The 23,644-nt window shown below is 35.4% G+C and overlaps 1 long non-coding RNA gene across 1 annotated transcript; it reads right to left on the bottom strand.

Annotated features, from left to right (window-relative positions):
* Window positions 1-8,194: 8,194 nt before the first annotated feature.
* Window positions 8,195-19,212, bottom strand: LOC126940566 (uncharacterized). The gene is made up of 3 exons (XR_007720808.1): window positions 19,016-19,212; window positions 10,602-10,664; window positions 8,195-8,559 (listed from the first exon to the last, which is right to left on the bottom strand). It is a non-coding gene; the product is annotated as an uncharacterized LOC126940566 (long non-coding RNA).
* Between the last annotated feature and the right edge of the window lie 4,432 nt (window positions 19,213-23,644).

The raw sequence follows: 23,644 nt of genomic DNA, 5'->3' as shown, positions 1-23,644 counted from the left end.
GTGCTCCTGTATTGGGTGCATATATATTTAGGATAGTTAGCTCTTCCTGTTGAATTGATCCCTTTACCATTATGTAATGGCCTTCTTTGTCTCTTTTGATCTTTGATGGTTTAAAGTCTGTTTTATCAGAGACTAGGATTGCAACCCCTGCGTTTTTTGTTCTCCATTTGCTTGGTAAATCTTCCTCCATCCTTTATTTTGAGCCTATGTATGTCTCTGCATGTGAGATGGGTCTCCTGAATACAGCAGACTGATGGGTCTTGACTCTTTATCCAGTTTGCCAGTCTGTGTCTTTTAATTGGAGCATTTAGTCCATTTACATTTAAGGTTAATATTGTTATGTGTGAACTTGATCCTGCCATTATGATATTAACTGGTTATTTTGCTCATTAGTTGATCCAGTTTCTTCCTAGCCTAAATGGTCATTACTTGTTGATTACAATGACCCATTCATGGTCAATCTTCTTTCATCTATATCCTCAGCCATTCTTCCTTCTCTTGAATTAATTTGAAGCAAGTCTCAGATGTGATGAAAATTTTTTAAATAAATGGATTAAGCTGAATTACAATTATGGTGAAAAACAAAGACCATTAGATGTACAAAAAGTTAAAAGTACATATATTTATTTCAAAATGCATGTATTTCACGCTAATATGCAGTTGAATATGTATACTGTTTCCCTTCCTTAGAATTTTAGTTAATTGGGGATAATTATCACTTGTCATCTAATGTAACTCTTTATCATTATTAACTTTATCCCAGCTGCTTATTAATATCATTAGTTGAGAAATATATTATAAGAAAACTTTTGCCCTTCTGGAGATCCTTCTCATCGATATACATATATAATTTTTAAAAGTGAATTATGCAAACTCTGAATATAATTTTTAACTGAGCTTTTTTTTTTTTTTTTTAACATTTTAAAACTGACTCCCTTGGCCAGGTGTGGTAGCTCATGCCTGTAATCCCAGCACTTTGATGGGGGTCGAGGCAGGGCGGATCACTTGAGGTCAGGAGTTCCTGACCAGCCTGGCCAACATGGTGAAATCCTGTTTCTACTAAAAGTACAAAAATTAGCCATGGCCTGGTGGCACCCATTTATAATCCCAGCTACTCTAGAGACTGAGGCATGAGAATCACTTGAACCTGGGAGGTCGAGGTTGCAGTGAGCTAAGATCATACCTCTGCATTCCAGCCTGAGTGACAGAGTGAGACTCTGTCTCAAAAACAAACACCCCTAAAACTGATAACTCAATATCTGTTAATATAAGAGACATGTACAAATATGACAGAATAAATATGTGGTATTTATTCCACAAGATGGCTTCACATTCTTAAACACTTCTTCCAATAAGAAGTGGGGTCTGTGACCTCTACTTCTGAATGTGTTGAGGGCTCCATGACTAATTAACTAAAAAGAATACAGAGAATGTAACACAGATTCTGGGCTGATTCCACATGGTATTGGCATCTTCTACTTTCTGTCTCTTAGAATACTAGCTGTTGCAATTCAATCACTATCTTGTGAGGAAGTTCAAGCAGCCTCATGAAGGGGCCGATGTGAAGGGGAACCCAATCCCTGTACTGGCCTCAGCTGAGATTCCAGCTGGGCTGACTGCACCAAATTACCTACAATGTGAATGAATTATCTCCTTAAATCCAAGTAGAGACACTACATCCCAGAATGAGTAAAGCAGAGATGAATGCTCTTAAACTGAAGATTCAGAAGCAAAATAATTGATTTCTATTGTCTTAAGCTACTAAGTGTTGTTTGTATATTTGAAGCCACTAAGTATTGCATAATCGTAGAGGAATAAATCTCCATATAATTTACTTAAGATTATAGATATTTTTTAGTGCACAGCTCTCTCTGATGTTCACTCTTTATTCTCAATTACCATGGTCAGTAGAACATAAAAATGCTTGTTGAATGATCTATATCTTCCTTGAGGCCTCCACTATTCAAAATACCTTATTCTTTTTCCTGTATAGCCTGTATTTCTCTTGCCTTAGTGTTTAACAAAAGTCATAATATGTGTTTGTTATATTTTCAAACTCATATAATCTGGTGTCAAGCTCTCCTCTACACAGAATATACAATATTTGAAAATAAAAATCATGTTTTTCATTTCTTGAAGGATAGTATGTGTCACATAATCAATCTTTATTCTTGAATGAATGAATGATTTAACCACTGCCTTTCTTAAGGCTCTTATTTGATGAGTCTATAAAGCTTTCTTCCTACCTAAATATAGCTGTCATAACTTTATGAACTCTAATCTGTGTTTTTCAAATACAATCACTTACAAGTAGATTATAATGAAAATGATTCATTTTTGTACAAATGATATATATTGAAATAAAAACTAGCAGCGTACCTGTAGGACAGAGCTTCCTTTCCTGAGGAAAATAATACAGATCAATCCTATATTTCAGTGTTTTCTAAGAAAAACTATATAAGCAGATGAGTTCAGGAAAGATATAACTTCCAATTTTTATCTCCCTAGTTGCTTCCACATAACTACCAGTAGCTAGGAGCTAATAGCCTGAAATAAAAAATAGTATATATGGTAGGGTCCAGACAGGACATTTGAGAGAACTTCATTATTTTAACAGAGCATTTTACATATAATATATATTATTATATATCATATTATAAAATAATTATATATAAAATGCCACTGTAGGAACAAACTGCCACTGTCAGGGTAAGAAATGTTGCTGGTTTTCACAGAAAATAGATTGTTTTTTCTTTCTCTTCTAACATTTAGATTTCCTTCAAGTGCTCTTTCATGAGTCTAAAGGAGCATGCTAGAGAAGTAGAAATGTGTTTTACAGCACCCCAGCCCTAGACTCACCTCATGCAACAGAGTAGAGAAGGGATGTTTTGAAGCTGAGGGAAAAGAGCTTAAAAAACAAGCCAAATGACATATACACCATGGAATACTATGCAGCCATAAAAAAGGATGAGTTCGTGTCCTTTGTAGGGACATGGATGCAGCTGGAGACCATCATTCTCAGCAAACTATCGCAAGAACAGAAAACTAAACACCACATGTTCTCACTCATAGGTGGGAATTAAACAATGAGATCACTTGGACACAGGAAAGGGAACATCACACACCAGGGCCTATTGTGGGGAGAGGGGAGGGGGGAGGGATAGCATTAGGAGATATACCTATGTAAATGACGAGTTAATGGGTGCAGCATACCAACATGGCACATGTACACATATGTAATAAATCGGCATGTTGTACACATGTACCCTAGAACTTAAAGTATAATAATAATAATAATAATAAGCCAAATGGACACATGCACACATATGTTTATTGCAACACTATTCACAATAGCAAAGACTTGGAACCATCCCAAATGTTCAGCAGAGATAGACTGCATTAAGGAAATGTGGCACATATACAACATGGAATACTATCCAGCCATAAAAAAGGATGAGTTCATGTCTTTTGTAGGGACATGGATGAAGCTGGAAACCATCATTCTGAGCAAACTATCACAAGGACAGAAAAGCAAACACTCCTCTCACTCATAGGTGGGAACTGAGCAATGAGAACATCTGGAATCAGGATGGGGAACAGCACACACCGAGGCCTGTCATGGGGTGGGGGGATGGGGGAGTGATAGCATTAGGAGATATACCTACTGTAAATGATGAGTTAACAGGTGCAGCACACCAACATGTCACACGTATACATATATAACAAACCTGCATGTTGTGCACATGTACCCTAGAACTTAAAGTATAAGAAAATAAATAAATAAATAAATAAATAAATAAATAAATAAAACAAGTCAAATGGGTTAGTAATAAAAATCACGACATCATTTTGTCCTCTTTACATTTTCATTTAGCAGGGTCTCATTCTACATTTCTAGTCATTTAATGCCCCTCTTTCAGAAGAAGCATTCTCATACAGGAAGGGAGTTGAATATTATTTTCCCATAAACAAAGAAATACATCTGAATTACAGATTTAATGAGTAATTATTCAGTTATTCTATCTAGATTTGGCAAAATTCAATAAGCTTGGAGTAAATTAATAAGAGATTTGGATGCACAAATACAAATGAAACCACCTTTGCAAAAATTGTAACAGAAAATTACGTGAAAGAGACTCCATCTTGCTTCTAACCTCCAAGCTGTCCTTATCCATTCCTGGGCATAGATCAAACTAACTTTGGGAGGAACTTAGTTTGTAGTTTAATTTTGAAACAAGAACAATAACAGCCCTTTCTTGTCTGGGAACTAGGCTGCATTTTCAGGACTAACAAATTAGACACAAAATTGTGGTTTAGGAGTAACTACTGTAAAACTTGAAGTGAGTTTTTGAAATATTTTGCAGATTGCATTCTGATGTACCAGCTGATGCCACCCCAACTGATAAACTGGCTCATCTGGTCTTGTGACTCCCACCCAGGAACTGACTAACTGCAAAAGACAGCTTCAACTCCCTATGATTTTATCTCTGACTCAATAATCACCACTCCCCACTTTCTGTCCCCCTGCCACCCAAATTATCCTTAAAAACCCTGATTCCCAAATTTTGGGGAGATTGATTTGAGGTACAACTCTATCTCCCATGTGGTATGTCCAGTCTCTCATCAATTAAAGCCTTTCTTTACTTCAATGTTGTGGTCTTTATTTGTGCAGCAGACAGGAGGAACCTATTGGGTGGGTACACAGGCAGAATTATAGTTTTATGTGTATATGTTTTGTCTTGGAAGAACTTGTGGCTAGAGTTTCCCCAAAAGCAGTAGTAGGGGAATTTCCACAAGAGAGTGACCCAAATTGTCCTGAAATGGGGTCAATTTGGATTGCAAAGAAAAACACACTCAACACCAGGGTAACCAATCAAAGCATTTATTAAGGGAACTACTTACAGAGTGCTGCAGCATTTCCTTGGGCAGACAACAAGAAAAAGAGATGTTCAACCTAGGGCATGTCTGCAACAAGGGTGTCAGGACAGGGAGTTTATATGAGAGTTTAAGGAATTTGGCTTAGGGCTGGACTAGTTTCTTTCAGTGTTTTGGGAAACTACCTAAACACTTTACTCAGCGCCCAGGAATGTTCAAGACACTCTTTGTTTCTAGGTCAGGACAAGAGAAAAAGTCAGGGGACCTGGGAGATCCTACAACATGTGTGCTTATTTGCAATAGCTTACAATTACAGGTGGAGAAGCAATGTATAAAAAAGACAAAGGTAAAAAGTGAAATATATAAATAAAACCGTGATCAAGTAGGAATAAGAAGCAGATACAAGAAAGAAAAATGTATATTAACAGATAAGTTAAAAGGAAAACAAGAAACCCTGTGCATAATTGATTTGTAATCTAAACGCAAAACATATCCTTAGCCTAATATAAATATATTTTTAAAAGTGAGAAAGTCTGAAAAAAGTATAATCACTCTAACTTCTTCAGGATATGTTTGATATTCTACTTCTATTTCTCTATTCCCAGAAGCTCAGTCAACTGTTTGTACTTAGAGGGTTGTAGCTTTGCATTCCTTCAATTTGGGCATGTATAGGTAAGGGCATATCTTTAGCATTTTTGCTTTACAGCAAAAATCATATTACTGGTTTAGTGAAAGTTGTGTTTATTTACTTACAGAATTTTTCTCAGTGTAAGAATGCAGTAGATTTGTAAATCCATTAGATATTAGGAAGTTATTTAAAAAATGAGAAAGACTAGAGCTGAGTATAATCTAATTTCTACAAACATGTGCCACAAATGAACAGTCTACTCTCTTATTCATCTGTCTATCATCTACCTATCATCTGTCTATCTATCTATCTATCTATCTATCTATCTATCTATCTATCTATCTGTCTCTACCTTCCCTATCTTCCTACCTATAGCCATCTTTATTCTTATATCAATGAAATTTATGTACAATAACTCTTCATGTACTTTGCGGATTTTTCTGTAATTATAATGAACTCTCATAAATTCAGAAAATAATTATTTGCATTTCCTAATTGAATTTTCTAGGAAATTGACCATATGGTACAGCATAGTCCTTAGATGCTGCTTATTCTGGTCTGGACTGGCTTGGGGAATGAGTTTGACTGGCAGGTAGTGCTAAAGAAACCTAGGTTTAAAGCAGCACATAATCTGCTTTGTAACATAACTCACTGTTTCTATTATCACCCATGAGTTTAGTTTGTCATTTGAAAAAATTGTTACTATCCTCACTAATGTTTTTCTTATTGTACATTAATACCTTTCCTTATCTTATTTTTCCACCTACATATATTAAAATAATAATAAATTTGTCTCTAACTTAGTTATTTTTCTGGGTCATATATGCTTTGGAGTCTAGTGTCTGCCCCAAATGTGTAAAACAAGCACAGTATCCCTTCTCTACTACATATTCTAATTTTAGTCTATAAAGCAATTGTGGTTTGAGTATGTCCATTTAAAAATTCAGGTATTGTCAATGTGATCGCATTAAGAAGTGGGATGTTGAATGGTAATTAGACCAGGAGGGTTTCTCCCTTGTGAATGGGTTGAAGGCCCTTATTGGAGAGGCTACAGGCCACATTCAGTTAGCTTACCATTCTGCCTTCCTTGGAAGCAGATATCAGCCCTTACCAGACAACATAACCTACTGGCACCTTGATCTTGGACTTTTCAGCCTTCACTCTATGAAAAATACATTTCTGCTCTTTATGAATTACCCAGTCTCAGGTGTTCTGTTATAGTGCCCAAAACAGACTCAAACAGCACCCAAATACTGTTTATGTTCTTTTGTGTTCAATTGTCATGGTACTTTGACAAAGGAGAGTAATTATTGTATCAGAAAAGTAGTCTTTTTCAAATTTCATATTTAGCCAATAGAAGTCCCCAACTTTATACAGCAGGAATTCAAATAGCATTATTTCATTCAATGTCATTTTGTTATAACATTGATGAGGAAATAATTAATTTCTGGCTGAGGCTACTGTCTGAATAGAGTGTCCACATTCTCCCCATGTCTACATGGGCTTTTCGAGGTGCTCCAGTTTCCTCTTACATCCCAAGATATACACATTAGGTGAATTTGTTTGTCTAGATTGTCCCATCTGACTGCCTGTATCTGTACGTGTGAGTGCACCCCAAGATGAGTCAGTATCTGATCCAGAGCTGGTGCCCGCCTTGTACCCCAAGCTGCCTAGATGAACTTAGGTGACCCTCAACCCTGAACTGTAATAATTGGGTAAGTAATTATTACACTTGTTTTTATTAATTTTTCTTAAATGTATGTACACCTTACACCTTATATTTGGTTCAATGTTTAATATTAAAAGTGTTTTGGGTCATTATTCAGGGTTTGATGATATTTTTGTGACCCAAGTATGATGTGAGAACTTAACTCTGGTTTATACCAAGTGGCTTATGATAAAATAGATTTTATTATAGTTTCCAAGAACCTATCAATAATGTTAAGTGAGGAATTACTGTATTGATAATTTTAATTTGGGGAAATTCATTGTATTAAATAATGAAACATCATTCATAAATTTAGGCCAATTTTGCCTATTAGTTTGGTATGTACAAAAAAGTATATAAAAATATGTATATTATGCACAGAATGCTCCATTGCTTATCTTATCTGCATCTGAAATATTAAGATATTTCAGAAATGTGAAACTCCAAAACATTAGCTACTCCAGTGAGGGAGATGAGAAAGAACCCTGAACAGGCTTTTTTTTTTTTTTTTTTTTGCTTTCCAGTTTATTTTTTTTAATAAAAACACAAATAAACATTTGAAATAAACAAAAAAATAAGAGGCAGAAAAAAGAAAATAGGGCAATGGAGACAAAAAGAAAAGAAAGGAAAAAATAGAAATAAAAACATAAGAGAGTGGAAGAAAGAAGAGGGAGAAGAGGTAGGGAAGGAAGAAAATAACGAGGGATTATAATAAAAATTATATTTAAATAGTGTTTAAGTTTATATGTGCCTCACAACCAAATAGAAACTCTAGAAAGTCATTGGAAACCCACTGGCTTAGAGGTAGATATACTTCTTCTTTTATTACTGAACTTTCTAATTTTCTTAATCAGCATGTAATTTTTTGTGCATAAAGCCATTCTGGTATTTTAAAGAGCTTTATAAAGGATTTCTAATTTTTCCAGATTCTAAAATTTTACAAAAGCCTAGATTTTGCCACTTTTAAAACATTCAACACGTTGTAAATTAATGCACCATTTTATTGTTAAAATCAGCCTCGTATAAAATGATCTGTAGCTGAACAGGAGCAATAGCAAAGGTGTGAACTACTTCAAGGAAGTGCTAACTTCAGAGCCTAAATGAGAACATTTAAATGCTAAAATTTTTAGCAACAGCAAACAGATGTTTCTGCAAAATATCTTCTTTTTTTTTCTGTTTTCCAAACTCCTTTTTCTCCGTACATTCACTTTTTCATTCTTCCAGCTTGGACTTTTCTGCCACTTTACCAATTTTCAGTGCCCATTCATCCTTGAAATGTTTCATTTTAACTTCTCCATCTCTCTTCCTCTGCAGTAATTGCAATGTAAGTTGGGCGTATGGTTCTACTCTAAAAAGTGAATTTAGTATTGGTAACATGTACCGGGCTGATGGCACTGCAAACTGAAGGCCATTGTTTTAATCACAGAAACTCACACATCAAACAACATCTATCACAGTGCCTGAACAACTATTCTCAATTCTCAATGATTAACCCTTTGGTGTAAAACATAGTGTTAATTTTTTAAATGACTGCATGATATAGGTATATGCTTGACAATACATATTGTATTGATGGTGACAATCCAATAGTCATTAGGCACTATTGAATTTGAATGGCTCACAAAGGCAGAAATCTACCTATTAATTGTAAATTCCAATTAAATTTGTGATTGCACAGAAATTAACTTTCAAAAAGAGCACAAACACACGTGTCAAAGACAACTTAGATGATTCTAATATCATCAACAAATTCTATATAGCAAACATAAAGTTCTAGTAATGTATCTCTTTAAATATAAATGGAAATAAAATTATCTTTTCTCATCCATAAGTGATTATTTGTATTGACAATTTGCCAACTCCAGGATAGTTTTGATACTGTCTAAAATATCACCTCATCCCCACAAACATCAACTGATGGTGGTTTCATGAAGTTAATAGAACAAAAATGGGCCTAAGTCTCAAAACGCCTGGATTTAAGTAAGGCACATCTTCCAAGTGAACTAAGTGTATGAACTTGTACAAATTTTTTGAGTTTTCTGGGCATTACTTCAGCCAGTGTAAAAGAGTGGTAAATAATCACAAAGATTCCATGCTCTCCTAATATTCTCTGACTAAAATGGCCATGGGCTTTTGTATCTGTAGCAAAATCCCTATTGGATAATTAGAGAAATCTTGATAGTCTGTCTCAATATATCTTTAAAAGAATATGATCATTTATGAGTAGTTAGAATGAGGAACTTTCTCTATGTTGTCATTCGATGTAGCCCTGAACTGAGTCTCTTTCTAAATTATGATCACATCATAAAACTTCACTCCACCATTACAGCTTACTTTGTACTTTAATGTGTTTTGCATATCAAGATTCTCCTTAGAAAGTAAATTACCTTAGGGCACATCATACTTTATATCAGCCATTAGCGAATATAAGAATGCAGATTGGTTTATAATCAAAACTTGCAAGATAGAACATAATATATACATAGTGCTACAGCCTTGCCTTTAAGGAAGGGAAGGGGACCAAAGAAGGAAAGAACAATTCTTAGCTGCTAACGCAAGTGTTTGGTGGACTAAAAGGTTTACATTTATCAAGGATTAATGTGGTTATGAGATAACTTGAATTTTAATTATGTGAGGTAAACAATGACTGAAGGGAGATTTAACTTGAAGGGAAAAAATAGTAGAGAATGGAGCTTGATATCATTAAATATCAGTATTAGAATAACTTGCTGAGATTGAGGGATTAATATATAAGGATTATAATTGATACAAATGGGTAGAAATTACAAGAGGGAATTACACTGAAGTGTTGGCATAAACTTCTTATATTTATAGTTATTTGAAGACAGAATCATGTGTTTATAAAGACAGCAGTGTCTTCATTCTTAGAAATTTTATATAAAGTTTGAAAAGTCATTGTCAGAATTTTTTGTAGACAAGATGCTTGCCTGAAATGAGCATTTAGATTAATATTCTGTAAAAATAGTTTTTAACGTGGATCAAACTATTCATAACCCTTATTGGTATATGATGTGGTAATTATAACTTAACATACTTTTACCTTTAATTTACAGTACTTTTTTCTAAACCATATCTCATAAATGAATGCCCAGCTTACCCATATGAAATATTGACTTTACCTTTATAGAAAATTAAATTTAGTACAACCTTTGTAAGAAAAGCAATGTTCCTATTATAAATACGTATGAACTCCACTTGAATTATAGCAATTAATTATTTTAATAAACATGAGGGTGTACTATCATTGTCATTTTACAGATGAGAAAATACAGCATCCGAATTGAAATAACTTATCGAAGACTACAAATTTAGAAAACAGTTGTGGCCCAGTCTTTTATAACTTCAGAATCTTTGTCTGAAAATCCTTACCATTTCTTTCCTTGTGATGTCAAATATGCATGGTGTGTCTTGAGCAAGCTTTCAAGCAAAGATCTTTAAAAATAGAAGAGACAACAAGCTATCTAAATGATTCAGTTACTTTTTTATATAAAAACACTGGGGTGGATAAATTATCCCTGAAATTTCTTACTGCCTTTATGATGGTAGAGATAAACTGAAAAAAAAAAAAAGAAATACAATGAAGAAATTTGCACACTGTTATTAGATGAAAAGGTTCTTGCAGTAACTTGTTATAGAAGTCTGTGAAAAGTAGAATTGATTTTTATCAGTCTGATATTGCTCAGAGGAAATAGTCACTGCTTAACACACAAGAATGAGCTAAATTGCCTCTAAGCTGCCATCATCTATATGAATATAGAAGTCAAATTTTAACTACTTTTCCTGGAAAAGATACATATGATGAACATTAAAATAAAATACACATGGTCTTTTCAGAAATTTAACAATTTTATTCAAGCCAGAGACTCTGCCAATTTGCTAAGAAACAAGAATTTTAAGAAATCTTAGGTTCTAAATACAAGGCTATGAGAAAAAGTCTAGCATTACCATACATATCTCAAGATGGTTTTGGATTGAGTATTTTAATTTTTTGAAATAGCCAACAGCTTGTTGGGAGATAACCTAAATTAAGAGTTGCTGCCATGAGAATAATTGCATTTTCCCACCCATTAATATTGTCTAACATTAAATCTGCATTCATTACGGACCAGTGAGATAGGCAGTTTTAGTTATTTTTTTTCCAATTATAGAAAAACAGTAGAAACTATTAAATGTAGACAGAAAAATTATACCCTCAATGGAATGAAGCACTAATAAATCATAGAATAACAGTGTAGGCCTAGTGTTATCCACTTTTCTTTCTTTCTTTCTTTCTTTTTTTTTTTTTTGTTCTTTTACTAGTAGCTACTTCATATAAACCTTATGATGAAATCACATTCAATAGAGTTTGGGGGACTATTGGATTAACTCAAGCTGTCTTTTCCAAAAAGTAAAACATAAAAATGCAGTGTCCATGGTCTTTAATAATTATGTGGTCAGAATTCACAAATGAGGCCACTGAGTTTCTCTTTTAATTTTCTTTGGTTTTCCTTTATATTACTAGAGAAAAGTTTGTATTGGCTTATAAATTTGATTTGCAGGCACTGCAAAGCTCTTCAGTTTATTAAGGCTTTCTGGTAAGATGCTCATGACTGACACTGGAAACCCATCATGTTGCTTCTTTCTGCTACCTGAGTTCATTGAGATGTTCTGAGAGCATGGCATATACTTTCTGAACATTCCTAAGTGAAAGCTGCCTAATCACCCTGAAGAAATACTTCCAAAATATTATTTTTGTATGCTTGTATGCTCTTCTTTCCTCCATTACTTTGTTTTGTATCTTAGAAATAGAACCAGTAAGTTGAAGCAGGAGAAAAAAATTGGAGAAAACAATTTAAATCACTCCTCCTTAAACTATATAATGTGAATATATAATATTTCCAGAATTCCTTAAAATTTGAAAAAAATTAACTGGACAATCATATTATTGATAAATCAAATAACTTCTTCCATCCTGCTTTAGTCACATTCAATAAGAACGGAATACTTTCTTTTTAAAAATCTGCAGTTTGATCTGAGATATTAATTCATTTAGGGGGTCAAGGCTGCAGTGAGCCATGATCATGCCACTGCACTCCAACCTTGTCAACAGAGCAAGCCTCTGTCTCAAAAAAATGAATAAAATATTAAAATAAATAAACAAATATAAACAATGTTTTAATATATAATACATATTTGAATGTACCTTAGTGTTTTTCTTACAATAAATATCAAATGATAATGCACAGTCTATAAATACATGACTGAATGACTTCAGATAATGATAGTAATATCTTCATGGAGAAGAAATCAGATTTTCTTTAAGCTTAACATTTAAAAAACACAATTGTTCACCCCAAATTTAGAGAAAATACAAAGACTAGCTAAATGTATAGCATTAGAAGCTAAAGTCTCTCTTTGGCCACTTAAAACAATGCCATAGATTCCAATAGCTGGACACATGTCAACAGAGACAAGAAACAGCTGATAATAGATGAGTCTCTCTACCCAATTATTTAGCATGTTAAATGAGAGCCATTTCATTTTAGGAATAACATCTCTTGTTTATGTCATTAATCCCTTCCTTTCTCCCTCAGTACCTTTCTCACTTCCTTCCTTCCCTCCTTCTTTCCTTCCTTCCTTCCTTCCTTCCTTCCTTCCTTCCTTCCTTCCTTCCTTCCTTTTCTTCTTTATTGATGATTGCTAATTGATTACTAGGCCTTATACTAAGAAGCAAGACACAGTGGCGAATGCAATAGTTGTGGCTTTGTTCTTCACAGAACTAAAGTGACTAAAGTGTCTAAATTATCTAAGAGTCTAAAGTGGAAGGCAGATGGCTATCAAATTTGCATACAAAAACTCTACAATTTTGGACATTGTAAATTATATAATATTATGGTAAGTAGGATGGAGCCAATGGCCAAATATTTTGAAATAGATTAATAGTAATAGCAAATCCAGTAACAGCATTAGATAGGGTAGTTAAAGACGGCCTCTCTTAGAAAGTAGCACTTAAATTGATACTTGAATAATGATGAAGAGACATCCATGAAAAAGAATGATTGTGGGTATGGGGGAGAATTATTCACACAAGAGAACAGCATAAACAAACAGAATCAAATACTCCAATATGTGAAAGATGAGCAGTGCGGCTAGATGGTAGTGAGTAAGGAGAACAGTGAATTGGGTCTTCTACGGTGTTAGTAGACTATATTGTCTATGTAGAGTATACTTACATAGACGGTAGTGTCTATTGCACACCTAGGCTATATGATAGAGTCTATTGCTCCCAGGCTACAAACTTGTGCAGCATGTTATTGTGCTGAATTCTGTAAGCAATTGTAGCACAGTGGTATTTGTGTCTCCAAACATACCTAAACATAGAAAACATACAGTAAAAATATGATATTATAATCTTAATGGACCACTGTTCTATATGAGATCTGTCATTGACCAAAATGTTGTTATGTGGTTATGTGGTACAAGATTTTATTTCCAGGTCACATTCTGAGGTACTGAGAGTCAGTGCTTTAACGTACTTTTCTGTGAGACAAAATTCAACTCATAATAGCCACCTATCAAGGAGCACAAAGAGAAAAGAAACAAAGCTTGGAAAAAAATTTGTGGAATTTCAATGTGTACATTTCTTTTGGTGGAGACACTGATAAAGATTGTGGAGTGTTGGCTAGAAGTAAGTCAGCCTGTATTTCCACCACGTTAAAATAAGAGAATGATTTAAGGTAGGAATGGTAAAGAGCTTCAAGTCTATTGCAAGGAATAAGAGGAAGGCAGAAACAGACCTCAGCAACAAATGTAACTCAACATTATTCAATAAAGCAAGAAAATGTGAAGTATCTTAAAAAGATTAACAGAGAAATTATTATTATTATTATTATTATTATTATTGTTTTTTTTTTTTTTTTTTTTTTTTTTTTTGAGACGGAGTCTCGCTTTGTCGCCAAGGCTGGAGTACAGTGGCCGGATCTCAGCTCACTGCAAGCTCCGCCTCCCGGGTTCCCGCCATTCTCCTGCCTCAGCCTCCGGGGTAGCTGGGACTACAGGCGTCCGCCACCTCGCCCGGCTAGTTTTTTGTCTTTTTTGGTAGAGACAGGGTTTCACCGTGTTAGCCAGGATGGTCTTGATCTCCTGACCTCGTGATCCACCCGTCTCGGCCTCCCAAAGTGCTGGGATTACAGGCTTGAGCCACCGCGCCCGGCCGAGAAATTATTATTAAAATATTGTTTTGTAATTTAGGTTTTGGTGTGCTCTGGACACTCAGTAATGAATAACAGCTAATTTCTAAGACTAAAGGGATTCTGTATGGCTAATAAGCCCTCTGCTTTCTATGTATATGTTGGAATGGGGAAAGGTTCCATCCAGCTCACTCTGGAAGGAAATACATTTGGACTTTGATTTTACATTATGTACAAAAATAAATTCTGTCATCCCTAGTGACATAAATGTAGAAAATAAAGCAAATAAAAATGCAAAAAGATAATATAAAAGCTTGTCTTTATAATCTAGATATTGAGGATTTTAAAAAATAATACTGAAATGTTGAAAATTATATAAGAAAAGATAGAGATATTTGAATATGTAAAAAATATCCAAAATATGGCAAGAGATGTAAACAGCATCAAGAGTCAAAAAATTTGCCTTAGTATTTCTTTTGCTAAAACTTACAATACATAAGAATTTCTACTAAACTAATTTTACAATGACAAAAAATGAAAGGCTTAGAGCAGGAGTGGTATAAGGCAGAGAAAAGAAGACAAATATGTATATTTTAAAAGTAATATCACATCTTATTTAAGTAAAAGCATGTGTGTGGCATACATGCATATATGTCGATAGAGAAACATACCATTATAGTCTATGAATAGTACTTAATTTAGGATGATAAGAACTTAGCAAGTTTACCTTCTTTAACATATTAATATATTAAATTTGAAAATAAAGCAGAGAAAAGCAATAAATGTTTTGTTGTGAAAAACTGAGCAGATCCAGCTTTTCCAGGTATTTTGGGGGGCGTTCAGTTCACTTTATCTTGCACTAGTTTTTTTTTAATCTACTGAATATTCATGATCCTTCTCTGAGCTAGGGTTTAAAAATGAAAACTATACTTGTTCTTATGGGACTTGTATTCTAATGGATAAAATAGATCTGAAAACAAGTGCATTATTTTCTACTGTAACAAGCACCATAAGGTTGATCAAGAAATTTACAGATAAAGATTTTTTTTATAATTCTCTTTTCTTTCTTTTGTCAACTCACACACATTTTGGCCCTAGACAATAGTTCTATTTCTAAACTTCAAATCTTGTCTTAAAGTTAATAAAACAGGGAAATGTACAGGATATTTAAAGGTTGGATTAATAAATGAAAGCAGTAATAAAAATTAACTTTCATAAACATGTGAATAAAACATGGAGATCACAAGAAGGTGTGTATTTTTATTAATATATGCATTTTTCACTGTATTAAAAATGTAACTCCATGTTTCTCATGATAGTGCATAAATATGGCTCAATTTAGTAAAGATAGATGTAATTCATTATAAGACAGGTTAATTCAATGTTCTTTTGAACCCACATTACAGTGTATGTCATTTATGTGCCTTGTTTGGGAAAGGAATAGCTCAAATTAGTTCCATAAGCAATTTGGGTAATTTCTCTAGCTGTCCAAAACTATCAAATGAAGAACAACATTCTACAGTATTGCTTTCCCTGTATTATATGCAATGAAATAAGCAGAAAAGTAATAGAAAACCATGACAAATACGGTTTCACATTTATTCAGTATAGTTCTAAAATACTCCACAAGAAGGTCTAGAGAACTGAGGAGGTGGAAAATATTCTCTCATCACGTTCTTGCACTCTCTACATAAAGCTGATTTGAAGGAGGAATTGCTCAGTAAATAGTTTCTACAGAAGCAGTTTAACCAGTTTCCTAGGGAGCATAGTTGCTTAGGAAACTCAGATATAGTATGGCACAGAGGCTGTGACTGGACACCTGCTGGTGTACACAGTTTCATGCTGCCATTTTTATCCATTTCTTCTCTCTCTCCTGGCTGTGCTCTCATATGGCAGAAGTGCAAAGTTGGGAAACCAGTGCAGTTCTTGGCGTTGGGTGAAGGAAATAAAATTGCTCATCGGTTTACTATAAAGACCACCTTTGGTAGATAAATTTGTTTTTGAGAGAAGATTAGGCAACATGTTTTCTACCCTGCAAAGACTTTCCATTGATCATCGGGATAATCTCTGAGGATTTACCACAATTACAGTCTTTGGAAGCCCTGGCACATTAAGAAATGGTAATTGAATTTCATGAGGGCCATTTTCAAATCTCTGCTCATTTGAGAAAATAAAATCAAGGGCATAGGTGTATGAGGCATACTATAAACCTCAGACTAGTTTCCTAAAAAAGCAATCTTGTATTTCCTTTGAAATATATAATTCATAAATATAAAATATATGTCAGGGTACCCCTTTGAGATATTTCAGTCAATAAATAATTCTGATGTTAAATAACTTTTTATTTTTATATAAAATAAAAGTTGCTTGAATATCAAATGTATATGTTTTTATCCTTCTATCTGTATAAATAAATGGGTTTTGGCTTTTGTAAAAGATTGGCACCTCATTTTCAGTTGGTATTATTTTAAAATGTGAAATAACGATGGTAATGTGGGAATGTGTGCTGGAAATGTGACTTGTGGTCTCTGCACACCAGGCTGCCACATTTAGCAGCTGTTCAGTAGACATGAGGAACTAAGCAAGAGAACACAAGCCATTGGACTGGGGACCCCTAGATGACACAGCGTTATAAAAAGAGACAAAAAAAATAAACTTTGCAATTAGTCAAGAGCAATCCCTTAGGTCTGAGGCTCAGCATTATCCATGGCTTCTGTATTCTGTCTGTGAAGCTTTTAGAGACAGGCAATCACAACTATGTCTCACAAATTTTGTATTGTATCAGATTATAGTAAAATCAGTGATATTTTAGCAGTCAACAATCTCAGATATTGAGAGAGTAGAAGAGAGAAAGAGTGGGCTAAAAACTGAATTCACATTACTATAGAGTTAAAGTGGAATTAAAATAGTTTTACTTAATGTTTAAATTTTCCATTAATATTGTGTGCTTTGAAAGTTAATAGAATCCTGAGACCCTATTGTTACCACACTGCTTGCTTAGGATGCCATCACACTTCTGATCTGCGTCTTCTTTTTATGTCAAGGTTTCCCTGGGCATAAAACACTCATGGGCATTTCCATCTTTCTAAGAAAAAAAAGTAAAGGTCTTACAGTGGCCTACGTGCCCCTCAGCAATCTGGCCTCTCTTTCCCACCTCCCTCTTGCACCCTGCCCTGGCCTCCTCACTCTTTCCTTGTGTGCTCTGCATGTTCCTGCCTCAGATCCTTTCCCTCTTATTCTTTCTGTCTTGAAAACTCATCCCCAAATAGTCGATGGTTCACTTCCCAGTTCCTTCAGGATGCTATTGAAATGTCATCTTCTTAAGAATGTCTTTTTCTATTCCCTTGTCTAGATGCCAATCCTCAGCCCTCTTTATCCCTTTTATCTCTCTTTACCTTTCTAACCATTTTCTTCTTAGCATGCATCATTACATGACATACACACTTATGATTTTGTTCAATTTACCAAATAGAATATAAGTTGCAAGTAGAGGCTCTTTATCTTATTCACTGCTATACTCTAAATATCCAGAAAACTTCCTGGAACCTATCAGATGACCAAAATATTAGTGGTTTGGATGAATGAAGAGATCTCAAGTAATTGAGATATCGTTCATAATCAGGATATTGTTCATAATCCTCGGGAGTTACCTTAGATAACCTACTTACTTTCTCAGATTTTCTGACTGTCTCTTTTCATGAAAGAGAGCAGAGAACCGACTTCAAAGTGTTCCTTAATAACAGATATTCATCTTTCGAGTGGCCCCCCATTGTATTAAAAAAGACAGTTTATCGATCCTTCTTGAGGACTTTAAAATTAAACATATGCACCTCTTTGTCTTATTAATTGACATGGAGACCGTAAGAGGAAAAAAAAAGCTGAAAATAAGCAAAGCATGCTAATCTATGTGTTAATAGTCTATGCTATGGGACACAGTCTGCTTTGGTTGTTTGCTACTTTTAAAAATCAGGTGTTAGAGATAAATATATTATTGTCATAATGACTGAAACAATGCTAAAAATGAGTTGGAGGGTGGAGGATAAAGTTTCTTGTCTTAGCTTGAATTTCCTCAAACATAGACTTGAGATGAGGCATTGTGTGCAGATGGTTTGGGAAGCGATGCCAGGGTGCAGTAGGGAAGAACTAGGGAGAGTGAGGCAGGGAGGAAGGGAAAAACAATACCAACGTGCATTTTTGAGTTTATCGTTATGGGCAACAGATGCTTCTAGGAAGCATGTAGGATGCTTTTCAAGATTGTCCAATCCAATAATTTATCCATCAGCTTTCACTTCAATTGATCAAAAATTGCTTCTTCGGAGTGTTTATTCCCGTCTTTTTGAGTTGCACTTTCTGTGGGCCCTTCCTCCTTTGTCCTTGGAAGAAATCATGGGGGAGGCATGGGGGATGGACACCTGGGATATTAGTAATAAACGGATGAAAACCGCACCCTGCACTCAATCCATATGCACCCTGCATTAAATCTTCTCTGTTACTTAGTCTTCATGGTCTCTACAAATGATTTAATATGCAATGGTCAGCGAAATAAGCTACAGAAGCTGCAATCATCTTGACTCCAACTGGCCCCCAGGTTGTTCGTGATATTTTTCATCTCACATTTCCACCACCAATCCTAGATATGCCAACCCTTCAAGCAGCATTTCATCTGGCCTTCGTTGCTTGCCTGATGGAGTGACCCAGATCTTCATCTCTGAGAAGTCCAAGCCCTTGAGTTCCTTGACCCTAACCTAAATTGCTCCAGTTGTTTTTCCCCATTCTACTAGGCATGGAAGACCACCAGAGGCCCAAGAGGAAGTTCCAATGTCAACACATCCTCCCTGCCACCATTATGTAATAGAGAACCCTATTCTACTGTGTTCCCTACCACAAATGTTCCCACCTCTCATACCTAAGAAACCAAGAAATGTAATCCATCAGAGCCTAAGATTTCAGGGGAAGGAAGCCTACATTCCTCAAGGTGACTGGCAGTGGTGGTGAGAAAGGCCAGTCTTCTTTCATCAATGAACTTGTATGTTTCACTATTTGATTCAAATTTCCTATATCAAGAAATCATTTCAATGCATACACTGTATTCTTGCAGACAACATTGCAACCCTGAGGAGTGTTTTGTTAGACATAGTACCATAGTTGAGTCTTTTATAATAAGACATCCCATTATACCATTAGCCTGGTAATTCTGGATAATATGACATAGGATAGAATCAGTGGATCTCACAGTCATGTTCTCATTGCCACCCTATCTTTTCTATAAAATGGATGTTTTAAACTGAAATGATGTCACATGTTATAAATCTTAGATGTTGGTGTTGTCAGTAAAACTATGGGCAGAGAAGGCAAATCAGTACTAAAGTAAGAGCTAATTTTGTTTTGGTTGAAATGCTTCCCTCCAGGATACAAGGGCTGGAAATAATTATTTTGTCATGAGCGACTGAATTAGTCTCCTTGGAGCCATTAGCACCATTTCCTGGGCTCAGCATTGATACCTGTTTTGTCAACTTTAGACTTTCAAACATCAGTGGAAGGTAGATCTGGATTTTTTGAAAAGAAGCTTAAACCATTGGACCTATGCATAGCTTTCCTTTCTGCTGCCACACTTACTGTATTCATGGCTTCCTCCACAAATACTGGTAGTCAAGAAAATAAGCTGACTGATGCCCACTTAATGCACTTAATGGCCATCCTGTCTATATGGTGTTTGTTGTTGTTGTTGTTGTTTTTGTTTTTGTTTTTTTTAGATGAAGTCTCGCTCTTGTTCCCCAGGTTGGAGTGCAAAGGCACAATATCGGCTCACTGCAGTCTCCACCTCCCAGGTTCAAGTGATTCTCCTGCCTCAGCCTCCGGAGTAGCTGGGATTACAGGTGCCCACCGCCACACCTGGCTAATTTTTGTATTTTTAGTAGAGACGGGCTTTCACCATGTTGGCCAGGCTTGTCTTGAACTCCTGATATCAGGGGTCCACCCGCCTTGGCCTCCCAAAGTGCTGGGATTACCGGCGTGAGCCACCATGCCCTGCCAGTCTATTTCGGTTTTGAACATGTCCTATGTGATGTGTAAACTGTAGTGGTCATTAACCTGAGGCACGAAAACTTTTTTTTGTTGTTGTTGTTGTTTTTTGAGATGGAGTCTTGCTCTGCTGCCCAGTCTGGTATGCAGTGGTGCAATCTCGACTCACTGCAACCTCTGCCTCCTAGGTTCGAGCAATACTCCTGCCTCAGCCTCCCATGTAGCTGTGACTACAAGCATGTGCCACTAAGTCTAGCGCTAATCTTTGTATTTTTAGTAGAGACAGGGTCTTGCCATGTTGGCCAGGTTTGTCTTGAACTTGTGACCTCAGGTGATCCACCCTCACCTCGGCCTCCCAAAGTGGTAGGATTACAGGCATGAGCCACTGCTTCCAGCCTTGAGGCACAAAAATCTTCACCAGCATAAACATGAGTACTGCTCCTCCAGGCCTCTTTGATTCTGAACTCCTCTCACCTCGTTCCTTTCAAGACCCTCACCAATTGGCTAGAGAAGTGAGCCACCAAGTTACTCCTCCAAGGTTTGCTCACAATGAGGATTCCCCCTGGCACCAGTCTTTAGTGTCACTCCTTGTTATGTGTTGAATTGTGGCTCCCCAAATTATTAGGTTGGTGCAAAAGTTATTGCGTTTTTTTCAATTACTTTCAATGGCAAAAACCACAATTACTTTTGCACCAACCTATATATGTTGAAGTTGTAACTCTTGGGACTGGTGAATGTGACCCTAATCCAGTAACTGGTGTCTATATAAGAGAAAGGAAAGAAAGGTTTGGATATGGAGACACACACGAGTATAATGTCATGTGACAACAGAGGCAGAGGTTGGAGCAATGTAGTTGTAGGACAACACATGCCAAGGATTTCTGACAGCCTCCAGAATCTAGGATGAGGCAAGGAACACTTGTTTTCTACAGCTTTGAGAGAGAGAATGACCCTGCTGATGTCTTGAGTTCAGAGATCTAGCTTCCAGAACAGTGAGAAAATAAATTTCTGCTGTTTCAAACCACCAAGACTATGGTATATTTTTACAAGAGCCCTAGCAAACAGATAAACTCCTCATTGTTCTGTCTTGATGTGGTTTTATATTTTCAGCTTGTATTAATTTATCAGGCCAACCTATCTGTGAACTAAGCTTCTGTCAGTCATAAGGCCAGAGATATGAGCTGAGAAAGAGACTTTGTTCAAGAAGACAGGGCTTATTACCTGCTTATGTAACTTGTGCCCTCCTAATGTTCTCCAGCCAGTTCCAGAAAGTATCATTTTAATTGCATAATGGATTACTTCTATGGCCACCTAACCTTATGATTTGGTAATTTTATAATACCAAGATGATGATGGGGATAGTCATTGCCCAGTATCTGGTGTTGGGCAGAGTTGCAGCCAATAGTCTGATTACACAGTCACTTGCTTTTTTTGTGATCAGGAATTCATTCACATAGCAGGAACTATTTTAAACACAAAGAATAATTCTCTGTGACTGAATACATGGCCTTGCTACAGTACACTAGCATGAGTTGCAAGCTCAAGTAGGAGCTTTCCAGAGACCTCATATAGCTTCTCTGTCTAATATACATAGCATCATTGCAAATGTTGAGTCACACAACTAAGCTCAGGGCATGTTGTACAATATCTTAAACCTATTTGCAAAGCCTTCTCTGCTCCTTGAGCTAAATCTTACTAAAGAGGATCTTTTTTTATCCTTTAAAGAATATTGTTTTTCTAGAGCTCCATGCCTCTATATAGAAAACAGACCTGTGAAAAGCTTCATTCATTGGGCAGTTTGGATTTTCAGGGTCAAGTTTCTTGCTCTCAGTTTTCAAATTCTGCAGGCTTGTGGGTCTATTCAGTCAGGCCCTCTGAGTCAGGGCCTTCCCTGTAGATAACTCTATCTGTAGCCATTAGCTCTCTGATCACAGGTGTCCCAAAATACTGCTGAGAGATAGGGGACATTTTGCTGATTAGGAGTCTGATTTAACTTTTGATCATAACTCAGGAGCTCCAGTCAGACTTTTCTGGATTCGCTGCTATATAGACTATGTAAGAGCTATTAATACAATGGTAGCTTAATTCATTCTCTGTAAATATTCCTTTTGAGTAAATCTCCACCCAGAGAAAGATGTTCTTGCATCTATGGACATAACACCATAAAATCCCAAGAAAAGTGAATCTTTGTCTTTAACAATGGAGTTCTATCTTCTCTTTCAAGATAAGAAAATGTCTAAAGTACTCTAAAAAGATGTATATGGTTTCCTGCAACAACTAGTTTTCTATCATGCAAATATATATATCATGTATAATCTGTATATATGTGTATCATATAGATGTATATCATATATAATCTGTATATACATATGAGGCAAATATTACATATTTGGTATAATTTCTCAGAAGAAATCTTTGAGGAGATTTTTTATAATTAGTTTTGAATTTCTAGTGTGTTAAATGCATTCATTTTGGTGACATGTTTTCCAAAAATTTCTGAAGTAATGATGAATAATTAAGTCCATGTATGTATATGTTGGCATAGTTCCACACTGAATGGCAAATATGTATGACATGGAGGTTATATATATATATACACATATATATTTTTATATATGTATAAAATATGCACATATATGTATACATATATTTATATGTATTTGTATAAAATAAATATATATTAATATTTATAAACCATCAATAATTTACTAATGTCCCAGGGATATTAGTCTAAGTTTTGCAGAAAAGGCTTCCTTTCCTTTTATTAAGAAAAAGCATTTTTTTAATTCCCATTTAGTTCTTAGTCTTTTCACTCATATCTTCCCCAGCACAATGCGACCCTCATGTCATATGTACTTGCTGTTCAGAGTGGAATTATGCCAACAAATACTTATATAGACTTAAAGTTTCATCATTACTTCAGGGATTTTTAGGAAACATGCCCCCAAAATGAATGCATTTGGTATACCACAAAGTCAAAACTAATTATAAAACATTTTTTTCTCAAAGTTTTTTTCTGATAAATGATACCTAAAAATGCAGTATTTGCTTCCAATCTATTTCTGCATATCACATTAAAATGCAAAACAAATATGTCTATCATTTGTTAGTAAGAATCCCATGTTTTCTTCTAGAGTATGTAGGCAGTAGTTGGGCAAGGTGTGATGTTTCTAGAGTTTAAAAATAATGTTGCAAAAATTTCATGATGTAAACTTTTAGGTT

This window comes from Macaca thibetana, chromosome 17, assembly GCF_024542745.1.
Source record: "Macaca thibetana thibetana isolate TM-01 chromosome 17, ASM2454274v1, whole genome shotgun sequence".
NCBI classification, from domain to species: Eukaryota; Metazoa; Chordata; class Mammalia; order Primates; family Cercopithecidae; genus Macaca; species Macaca thibetana.
The sequence above is the reverse complement of the archived record's forward strand: the minus strand, read 5'-3'. Positions and strand labels throughout refer to the sequence as shown.